The sequence below is a fragment of the Rhinopithecus bieti genome, unplaced genomic scaffold, assembly GCF_001698545.2.
Source record: "Rhinopithecus bieti isolate Rb0 unplaced genomic scaffold, ASM169854v2 scaffold_26607, whole genome shotgun sequence".
NCBI classification, from domain to species: Eukaryota; Metazoa; Chordata; class Mammalia; order Primates; family Cercopithecidae; genus Rhinopithecus; species Rhinopithecus bieti.
This window is the reverse complement of record NW_016812346.1, coordinates 451,579-462,934: the sequence shown is the minus strand read 5'-3', so window position 1 is coordinate 462,934 and position 11,356 is coordinate 451,579.

Sequence of the window (11,356 nt, the reverse complement as noted above, 5' to 3'; positions counted from 1 at the left end):
TATCAATTTTGTTGATCTTTTCAAAAAAACAGCTCCTGGATTCATTGATTTTTTGGAGGGGATTTTTGTGTCTCTATCTCCTTCAGTTCTGCTCTGATCTTAGTTATTTCTTGCCTTCTGCTAGCTTTTGAATGTGTTTGCTCTTGCTTCTCTAGTTCTTTTAATTGTGATGTTAGCGTGTCAATTTTAGATCTTTCCTGCTTTCTCTTATGGGCATTTAATGCTATAAATTTCCCTCTACACACTGTTTTAAATATGTCCCAGAGATTCTGGTATGTTGTATCTTTGTTCTCATTGGTTTCAAAGAACATCTTTATTTCTGCCTTCATTTCGTTGTGTACCCAGTAGTCATTCAGGAGTAGCTTGTTCAGTTTCCATGTAGTTGAGCGGTTTTGAGTGAGTTTCTTAATCCTGAGTTCTAGTTTGATTGCACTGTGGTCTGTTCTTTTCCATTTGCTGAGGAGTGATTTACTTCCAACTATGTGGTCAATTTTGGAATAAGTGTGATGTGGTGCTTAGAAGAATGTATATTCTGTTGATTTGGGGTGGAGAGTTTTGTAGATGTCTATTAGGTCCACTTGGTGCAGAGTTGAGTTTAATTCCTCAATATCCGTGTTAACTTTCTGTCTTGTTGATCTGTCTAATGTTGACAGTGGGGTGTTAAAGTCTCCCATTATTATTGTATGGGAACGTAAGTCTCTTTATAAGTCTCTAAGACTTGCTTTATGAATCTGGGTGCTCCTGTATTGGGTGCATATATATTTAGGATAGTTAGCTCTTCCTGATGAATTGATCCCTTTACCATTATGTAATGCCCTTCTTTGTCTGTTTTGATCTTTGTTGGTTTAAAGTCTGTTTTATCAGCGACTAGGATTGCAACCCCTGCTTTTTTTTTGTTTTCCATTTGCTTGGTAGATCTTCCTCCATCCCTTTATTTTGAGCCTATGTGTTTCTCTGCATGTGAGATGGGTATGCTGAATACAGCAAACTGATGGGTCTTGACTCTTTATCCAATTTGCCAGTCTGTGTCTTTTAATTGGACAATTTAGTCCATTTATATTTAAGGTTAATATTGTTATGTGTGAACTTGATCCTGTCATTATGATATTAGATGGTTATTTTGCTTATTAGTTGATGCAGTTCTTCCTAGCATTGATGGACTTTACATTTCGACATGTTTTTGCAATGACTGGTGCCTGTTGTTCCTTTCCATGTTTTGTGCTTCCTTCGGGAACTCTTGTAGAGCAGGCCTGGTGGTGACAAAATCTCTAAGCATTTGCTTATCTGTAAAGGATTTTATTTCTCTTTCACTTATGAAACTTAGTTTGGCTGGATATGAAATTCTCAGTTGAAAATTCTTTTCTTTAAGAATGTTGAATATTGGCCCCCACTGTCTTCTGGCTTGGAGAGTTTCTGCGGAGAAATCTGCTATTAGTCTGATGGGCTTCCCTTTGTGTGTAACCTGACCTTTCTCTCTGGCTGCCCTTAACAGTTTTTCCTTCATTTCACCTTTGGTGAATCTGACAATTATGTGTCTTGGAGCTGCTCTTCTCAAGGAGTATCTTGTGGCATTCTCTGTATTTCCTGAATTTGAATGTTGGCCCGCCTTACTAGGTTGGGGAAGTTCTCCTGGATGATATCCTACAGAGTGTTTTCCAACTTGGTTCCTTTGTCCCCGTTACTTTCCGGCACACCAATCAGACATAGATTTAGTCTTTTCACATAATCCTATATTTTGTGGAGGCTTTGTTCATTTCTTTTTACTCTTTTTTCTCTACACTTCCCTTCTCGCTTCATTTCATTCATTTGATCTTCAATCACTGATACTCTTTCTTCCAGTTGATCAAGTCGGTTACTGAAGCTTGTGCATTTGTCACGTAGCACTTGTGGTATGGTTTTCATCTCTGTCAGTTCTTTTAAGGTCTTCTCTGCATTGATTATTCTAGTTATCCATTCATCCATTCTTTTTTCAAGGTTTTTAGGTTTTTTTTTTGCGCTGGTTACGTAGTTCCTCCTTTAGCTCTGAGACGTTTGATCCACTGAAGTCTTCTTCTCTCAACTTGTTAAAGTCATTCTCCGTCCAGCTTTGTTCCGTTGCTGGTGATGGGCTTCATTCCTCTTCCTCTGGAGGAGGAGATGTGCTCTGATTTTTTGAATTTCCAGCTTCTCTGCACTACTTTTTCCCCATCTTTGTGGTTTTATCTGCCTTTGGTCTTTGACAATGGTGACGTACTGATGGGGCTTTGGTGTGGGTGTCCCTTCTGTTTTTTAGTTTTCCTTCTAACAGTCAGGACCCTCAGCTGTAGGTCTGTTGGAGTGTGCTTGAGGTCCACTCCAGACCCTGTTTGCCTGGGTATCAGCAGCGGAGGCTGCAAAAGATAAGAGTATTGCTGAATAGCGAGTGTTGCTGTCTGATTGTTGCTCTGGAAGCTTCATCTCAGGGGTGTACCCCGCCGTGTGAGGTGTGAGGTGTGAGGTGTCTGTCTGCACCTAGTGGGGAATGTCTCCCAGTCAAGCTACTCAGGGGTCAGGGACCCACTTGAGCAGGCAGTCTGTCTGTTCTCAGATCTCAACCTCCATGCTGGGTGATCCACTTCTCTCTTCAAAGCTGTCAGACAGGGGCATTTACCTGTGCCGAGGTTTCTGCTGCTCTTTGTTTAGCTGTGCCCTGTCCCCAGAGGAGGAGTCTACAGAGGCAGGCCGGCCTCCTTGAGCTGCATTGGGCTCCACCCAGTTCGAGCTTCCCAGCAGCTTTGTTTACCTACTTAAGCCTCAGCAATGTCAGGCGCCCCTCCCCCAGCCTGGCTGCTGCTTTGCAGTTAGATCTCAGACTGCTGTGCTAGCAATGAGGGAGGCTCTGTGGGCATGGGACCCTCTGGGCCAGGTGTGGGCTATAATCTCCTGGTGTGCCATTTGCTAAGACCCTTGGTAAAGTGCAGTATTAGGGTGGGAGTTACCTGATTTTCCAGGTGTTGTGTGTCTCAATTTCCATTGGCTAGGAAAAGGAATTCCCTTCCCCCTTGCACATCCCAGGTGAGGTGATGCCTTATCCTGTTTCAGCTCAAGCTGGTCGGGGCTGCACCCGCACACCAGCGCCAACTATCTGACACGCCCCAGTGAGATGAACCCAGTACCTCAGTTGAAAATGCAGAAATCACCCATCTTCTATGTCGCTCATGCTGGAGGCTGGAGCTGTTCCTATTCAGCCATCTTGGGCGCACCCCCCAGTAATTCAATTTTAAGTTCTTTGACCCATAACCACACTGCTTTCCACAATGACTGAACTAATTTACATTCCCAGCAGTAGTGTATAAGTGTTCTCTTTGCTCCACAATGTTGCCAGCATCTGTTTTTTTTTTTTTATTTTAATAATGGCCATTCTAACTGGTGTGAGATGGTATCTCTTGACGGTGAGAACCCCTGCAAGATTATACTATGTAAATGGCAAAATCAGGCTTTGAAGCCAGATTTCTCCATCTTCTATACCTGTGCTGTTTGCTGACTTTTGCTTCATCCTTGAGTTCTATCTCATCATCTTTTTCAAAATTGAACCACCAGGAGCCAGCAGCATCTCCAACCCTGTAAATACTGGTTGAACAGAGCATTGAATGGCTTCTAGAACTCCCTGCTGCCTGAACGCAATCCTCTCCACAAAATGCCGCACACCCCTGGTAATCAATCTGTGGCCTCCTTCTCTGTATGGAGCTTGGTTTTAAAATCTCATGTTTAGAAGGCATAACCAAATTATGAGAGAGAGAGAAAAAAGAAGATCATTAAAAGCCTGTGCACTGGAATAAGGGCTATTTATACCTAAAGAGCTAGTGACATATGAATTAAGGGTAAAAAAAAAAAAATTGGTTGAAAATCAACATAGTATTTCTTCTGATTCCATTTAGAGACAATTTAAAATATTCAGTTTGCTTATCTTTAAAATTAAGAGGCAAAGAGAGGGTTGATCAACTTCTATCTAAAGTGCAGTACAATTATTGATGAGAGAGGGCCTGAAGGAGGCTGGGCAGTACTGGAAGACACAATGGGGGAAAAATGTGGAAGGAAAATTGGGGAAAGAGGAAGCAAATGCAGAGGGCAAGACAGTAAGGGAACATTCTTATTGTTATACAATGCACAGAACCTGCCACAGTTTTAAAGTATCTAGATAGAAGGACTCTATCCTGGAAAGTCTTGCCTTCCCCTTGGGTTGGGATTTCTAATGCTCCCAAGGTGAACCAGTTCCCAAGACTATGATGTTCTGCTTTTAAAGTCTAGCCTTAGGGTAGACTTTGCATAGTGGAGAGCCTCTGAACTCTCAAAATAATGTTGCCAAGCACTGAGAAAAACACCAAAGGAAGAGAATGAGAAAAATAGAGGCACCCAAGTCACTGTGATATTCATTAAAAACAGATTTCTGACCCTACGAGAGTTAAACTTGAGCCCCACAGGGCTGGTGCACAACCAAGGACTCCTTGCCTGGCTTTCTGCCTTCACCGTTTAAGGCCTGCATCCTTACTGCTTCCATTTACCTTATTTCTTGCCAGTAGGTCTGTCTGCAAGAGTCCTTGTCACCTTTCAACTGAGGTCCCCTAACCACTTCTTCAGTTTCCAACATGAGGAAAATGATACTTTCACAGTCTTCAGCTGCTTGTGTTGATGGATACAAGGACTTTATAGTCACTTGCTCAGCTGGAAGCATTTTATGATTTCGTTTGTGACTCTTACACATTCATGTAATTTATCAACCAAATCAGGATACTTTTAGAGCTGAACAGAGCCCTGTTGATAATTACATGGAAACAAGAGCCATACATGGACTGTCCTGGGCTAAATGTATGGTCATCCCAGTGATAGACTCACAGTAAAGAGCTACTACCATCCTAAGCAATAGCATTATACCTTGTAATGAGTATTATCACACAAACAGTAACAATTCTATTTTCTTTCAGAAAGATAAACAAGAAGTGAGGCATACATTCAGGAGAGTGAGAGGGATAAAGGAGAAGAAAGAGGATGAGGATGAGAACAAAAGAGAGGAAGAGACTTAGGTGATACCTCTGAAGGTACTAGAGTGAATGTTGATAGCTTAGGTCCATTTTTATGTTTATACAGGAGATACTGGTCCTTTGAAATGTTAGCTGTTCTATTTCCTTAATTCTAAGAGAAACACCTTTTCACATTTTAATTATTCTGAAATCGGAATGTATATTACAAGGGATGTCAGAAAGAACTCTTTAGCTCCTAGGAAGAGGAATAATTTGTGACAGAGTTGTTATTGTCTACATGTGTATGAATTTGGCAATGCACAGAAGGTAGATCTGTTCAGACTAACAGCTGAATTGATATATTTGCATTGGTAGCACCATATGTGGTTAAATTTTACATTAAATCTAGATTTATAATAATTGTTCAAAATGGCCTCAGCAAGACTGTATTGTGATGTCACACTATAACAAAAAGTTAATGCCTGCAGAGGGCAACTGGCACATTCCAAGCAGTGCAATTAAAGGCATTGGAATGCACCAAGTACCTTCGAGTGGTTCATAGAATTTTCAAGTCTAATAAAGGTAGATGTGGACAAGCAATGTTTCGAGAACTACAACTTAGGTGCCTATGATATCTGGTAGAAGGTTAGGCTGACTTTCAACAGAAATTTTTTAATCTCTAGAGATAACTAGTTTAATTAAGGGAATAACAAAAAAGAGCCATGAGTTTCACCATATAGCTAATCTAGATCAAATTGTGTTCTTCCTCCATTTGCCTTGAAATTGCACTGTCAATTGAAAAGGTGTTAAAGAAGACAAGAGATGTAAATGAGTCTCACTCCCTGATGCAATGCATAGCTGCAGATGGCCAAAAGGAATTCCGAAGAATTCTAAGTGTTAAGAAGGATTAGATTCAAATTTTGATCATGACACTTAAAATAAATGGTGGGTATATGGGTAAATTAATGTTGTAGAGCAGGAGTTTGTTTAGCTAATTTTCACATTTATTTCACCCTCTTACCTGCCAATGATTACTGCCCCAGCATTATTGAATTAATGGTCTGTTTCATAATTGACATTGTTTAAAGTTAAGGAAGTAGAATACTTGTCAGCCCACAACTGCCTTAATATTCATCTTTGGAGGCTCCACCATCAAATAAATAACTCAATTTTCCTACCCTGATGGGCAAAGGTAATAACTAGAACACTATAATTTCCAGAACTGAACCAGAAAACCAGATTTCTGGTTTAAATTGGTTAAACTTACAAAGAATCAGGTTTAGCACTAAGGAGAGATTTGTACTTCTGATATTATTATACATTGTAATACAGATACTAGTAGCTCAATTCCTGAATTAAGAAAAATGTAGACTGTGATACTGATACCACTAAAGGATAATATAAAATTATTTAATTTTGATAGCATTCATGTCACCTCATTTTAAAAATTAACCAGATATGAATTATGAAGTGGCTATTAGAATATTTAACATTAAAGGTGAATACCAGATGAAAAAATGTATTTTTTTTTAAATCCAGATTAGAAACTTTACCCTCAATGTAAAATGAAACATTCATTGACTGTGCTTCTTACATTACTTCTTTTAGATTTTAAGTGTCTCACTTTGGAAAACTGGCATTTACTAGACCACTCAAAAAGCTGAGGAAAAAAACAGCAAAACACATCAGCTAAAAGGGTAATCACTTGTGTGATGAGAACACTATTTTCTTTCTATTTTAATAGAGTATTGGCAGAAATATTTTGCTCAGATTACAGACAAATCATTCTATCTCACTTACCAAAAGTAAAAACTGATTTCAAATGAGGAAATAAAATATTATTTCCCTGTTACATACATAATTTTACTGACCATGTATTTGCTGCTCTATTCTATATTAATGTTTGCAATTGAACCAGATTAAACAATATGGTAAGGGTATAAATCATTTCCTGCAGGTGTGCTGAGGAACGCAACTAAAATATTCCTTGCAACTTACTTCAGGTGGCATTTTGGGATTTTAAGATGTGCACAATATGTTTTTCAAAGGTAATTGAAATTCTGATTTTGTTTTTCACGCTGTTAAAAAATGGAAAGAATTTGAGTATGCCAATATTTTCAACAATGTGCCAACAATCCAAAAGTGATTACATTGTACTTGGATGGGATAAATAGAAATGGAATTGGCTTAGAACCAAAAATAAAAATAGTAAAGAATTCACGATATGTGCTGATGGGAATATGGGAAGGGATGGAATAATATGTGGAGAGGTTGCTGGAGGACATATACAGACTTTATGTTCTCAACCAAAATCACAAGGTTTGTTACTCTAAATGTAACAGTGGGAACAATAGAATAGAAAATCATGGCTGCCTCAGAAAAATCCAAAATTGCCCATCCAAGAGTGTATAAAGAGGTAGTAAAATATTGACAAAGGTGTTACTATGGGGAAAACTATAAATAAGAAACCAATTACTGTAAAGTGGATTATATTTTTTGGACTTGTTTCTGTTTTCCCCAAATTATTGCTAGTGGTACAAGGCAAAATGTGTGGGTATGAAAAAAAATGTGTTATGTTAACTGTGCCTTCTGAGTACATTTATTATTTCCAATCTGCATTTATGCATCCAGAAATATGTTGTGCTACAAACAAGAAACAACTCAGTCTCCAGAATCAACTCTTCTTTTTTTTATAGAAACAAAAAACAAGCTTCTTATCACACAACTCTAGGTATTGTGCCTCCCAATAAACAAAACTCCAAATCAACCTTCCCTCACACAAAAAAGAACAATATCCCATACAAAACAACAAAACATGCTCTGAAGAAGAGACTAGAATAGATAACATGTCTGGAAATATATTCCATTCTTCCATTAGAATGCAGCTTACGTGAAGGTCAGAAATCTTTTCAGAAAGTTTTAAAATACTTTGTTTTAATGTCTGCCCTTTGATTTATTTTCCAATCTGGGGTAAGTTTTTCATCTTGTCAGCAACATTTCAATAACATATCAAACCAAAGAAGTTACAGAAGCAAAACTTCATTATTGAACATCAGGTATATTTGCAATGTGAATAACTTTTTGAACAAGACAAAAAAGTGATTATTTTTTTCAGATATATTTGTCACTTTGTAACAGGATCCCTTCAAACACAAAAGCTTTCTAGGGGATTTAAATGTTATATATGCTTTATATATGGTTTTTAATAAATTTTATATATGGTTTATACACAACTCTTCCACAATGCAACTGTGGCCCAAGGGAAGTATACCTCTAAAGATGTATCTTATAACTATATATCCAGAGTAATATACGAGGTACAGGTGTGGGCAGAACTCCGAAGACTTTGGGACAGATTTGAGAATTATGAATAAAAATGACCCAAGAATAGAGAAAATTAAATAAATCAAGCTTTCACCATAACTTGGCTCATGACAAAAGGTGACAAATGAGAAGTGAAGAACCATGTAACTCACCAATATAACCAATGTTTGTCACCAGAGACCCATGACAAATCCAAGCTTCATTGAACATTGATCTATAAAGAGAAGGAAGAAAAGAGTTATCACTTTTGTGGAAATGAAAATATTTGTGTGCAAGGAGTGCAGTTTGGACACATTCTGTTAGAACCATATTTCAAGGCAGGCTTAAGTACAGGGTAAAGAGAGAAAGAGTGTCTATTACAATTGCCTTGCTTTGACTTCTTCAGCTACAACTTCATACATATATTATACAGGTATCCTTTCTGGTGAGTTGAGACCAATACTAGCCCTCAGCAAAAAGTAACTAACAAAAGTTTAATGAAAACCCTCTATTGGAATATTAAATACCATTTTTTTTTCTATTCTTTCTAAAGAGCACATCTCATCAAATTACTTCTTCGCTTGAAGAGGCTTCCCACTTTGAGGGTCAAGGCAAGACATCTTAACAGGATTTATAATGCTCTTCAGGACCTGATCCCAGCTTCCTTTCCTTCCCAACTTGGTGTCTCCACCCAGACATACTAATTCATTTGCATCACTAGAAATTCACACATTTGCCATTGCCCATAGGCCTTTGAGTATGAGGATCCCTCTGCCTAGAAAAACATGCCTCCCTGTTCTCACAAAAATCTCTTGCCTGCCTGACTTTGTTCTCAGGATTCTGAGACTTTGTGCTCAGGATTCAGGCAATTATTATCTCCTCTAGAAAGCTCCTTTGGCAACCAAAGGCTCACTCAGGTGCACACCCACCAGACTCTTGCAGCATCTAATTTCTAATTTTATCTAGCATTTAGAAGTTTAGGTTGTGACAGTTTACTAAATGGTGTCAGGTTATTGTTTGATATTTTTATATATCTTATTTATTGTTTTAATTTTCAGTAACTACTAGAGTTTCTGACTTATAGTAAGTGCTCAATCAATGTCTGATGCATAACTATACGGACTGAGTGAATCGGCATATTACAGAACAAGTGAATAATTTAGTCATGATCAAGCATTTTTATGCCAGGGACTTAGCTAAATTCATTACAAATATTTGCTCTGCATTTTTTGGCCCAGAGTCTGTCTTCTTGTGATGTAAATTGGTTGTCTTAATTCTCTAAACCCATTCCATTCTCAAAATTGTTTATTCTTCAGTCTTCTAGCTTGAGTTTCTGGTGTTTAATTATCAAAAATTAGTTTGCTAGATAAGACCTGTTTGAGCTGACTTTCTTGAACTTGACTCTTAACTCATGTTAGGAGTCTGCCATAAACAACTGGAAAAGAAAACATGAAAGTAATTCCATTTATGATAGCTAGAAATAAAATAAAATACGTAGAAATAAACTTTTAAAAAAGTGAAATATTTCAATAAAAAATACTATAAAACATTGATAAAAGAAATTGAAGAAGATACAAAACATGAAAAGATATTCCATGTTCATGGATTTGGAGAATCAATATTGTAAAAATGCTCATACTACTCAAAGCAATCTACAGATTCAGTGCAATCCCTATAAAAATACTAATTACATTCTTCACAGAAATAGGAAAAAAAATCCTAAGATTTATATAAAACCAAAAAAGGGCCAGAATGGCCAAAGAAATGCTGAGCAAAAGGAATGCTAGAGACATCACACTACCTGACTTCAAAATATATTACAAGGTATGTAATCAAACCAGCATGGTATTAGCATAAAAACGAATACATATATACCAATGAAACAGAAGACAGAACCCAGAAATAAATCTACTTATTTAAAGTCAAATATTTTTGACAAAGGTGTCAAGAATGTGCATTGAAGAAAGGACAGTCTCTTCAATAAATGCTGCTAGGAAAACTGAATATCCATACACAGAAGAGTAAAACTAGGCCTCTATCAGAAAACAGCCTAAAAAGGCAAATCTAAGAGTTATTGGTCTTAAACAGGAAGTAGAAAAACAGACAGGGGTAGACAGTTTACTGAAAGGAATAATAACAGAGAACTTCCCACACCTAGAGAAAGATATCAGTATACAAGTACAAGAAGGTTATAGAATATCAAGTGGATTTATCCCAAAGAAGACTATCTCAAGGTATTTAACAATCAAATTTCCAAAGGTCAATGATCAAGAAAGCATTCTAAAAGACACAAGAAAAAAGAAACAAGTAACATACAATGGAGCTCCAATATGTTGGCAGCAGACTTTTCAGTGGACACCTTACAGACCAGGAGAGACTGACATGGCATATTTAAAATGCTGAAGAAAAATGAAACCTTTTATTCCAGAAAAGTATATGCAGAAAAGATATCATTTAAACATGAAGGAGATACAAAGACTTTCCCAGACAAACAAAAGCTGAGGAATTTCATTAATACCAGACCTGTCCTACAAGAAATACTAAAGGGAGTTCTTCAATTTGAAAGAAAAGAATGTTGATGAATAACAAGAAATCATCTGAAAGTGCAAAAATTCACTGGTAATAGTAAGTACACAGAAAAACAGAGACTATTTGATATGGTTTGGCTCTGTGTCCCCACCCAAATATCATCTTGAATTGTACTCCCATAATTCCCACATGTTGTGGGAGGGACTCAGTGGGAAATCATTTGAATCATGGGAGAGGTTTCCCCTATACCACTCTCGTGATAGTGAATAAGTCTCATGAGATCTCATGGGTTTATCAAGGGTTTCTGCTTTTGCATCTCACTCATTTTCTCTTGCTGCTGCCATGTAAGAAGTGCCTTTCTCTGTCTCTACTAAAAACAAAAAAATACAAAATTAGCTGGGTGCGGTGGCACATGCCTGTAATCTCAGCTACTAGGGAGGCTGAGGCAGGAGAATCACTTGAACCCGGGTGGTGGAGGTTGTGGTGAGCCGAGATTGTGCCACTGCACTCCAGCCTGGGCAACAAGAGCAAAGCTCCATCTCAAAAAA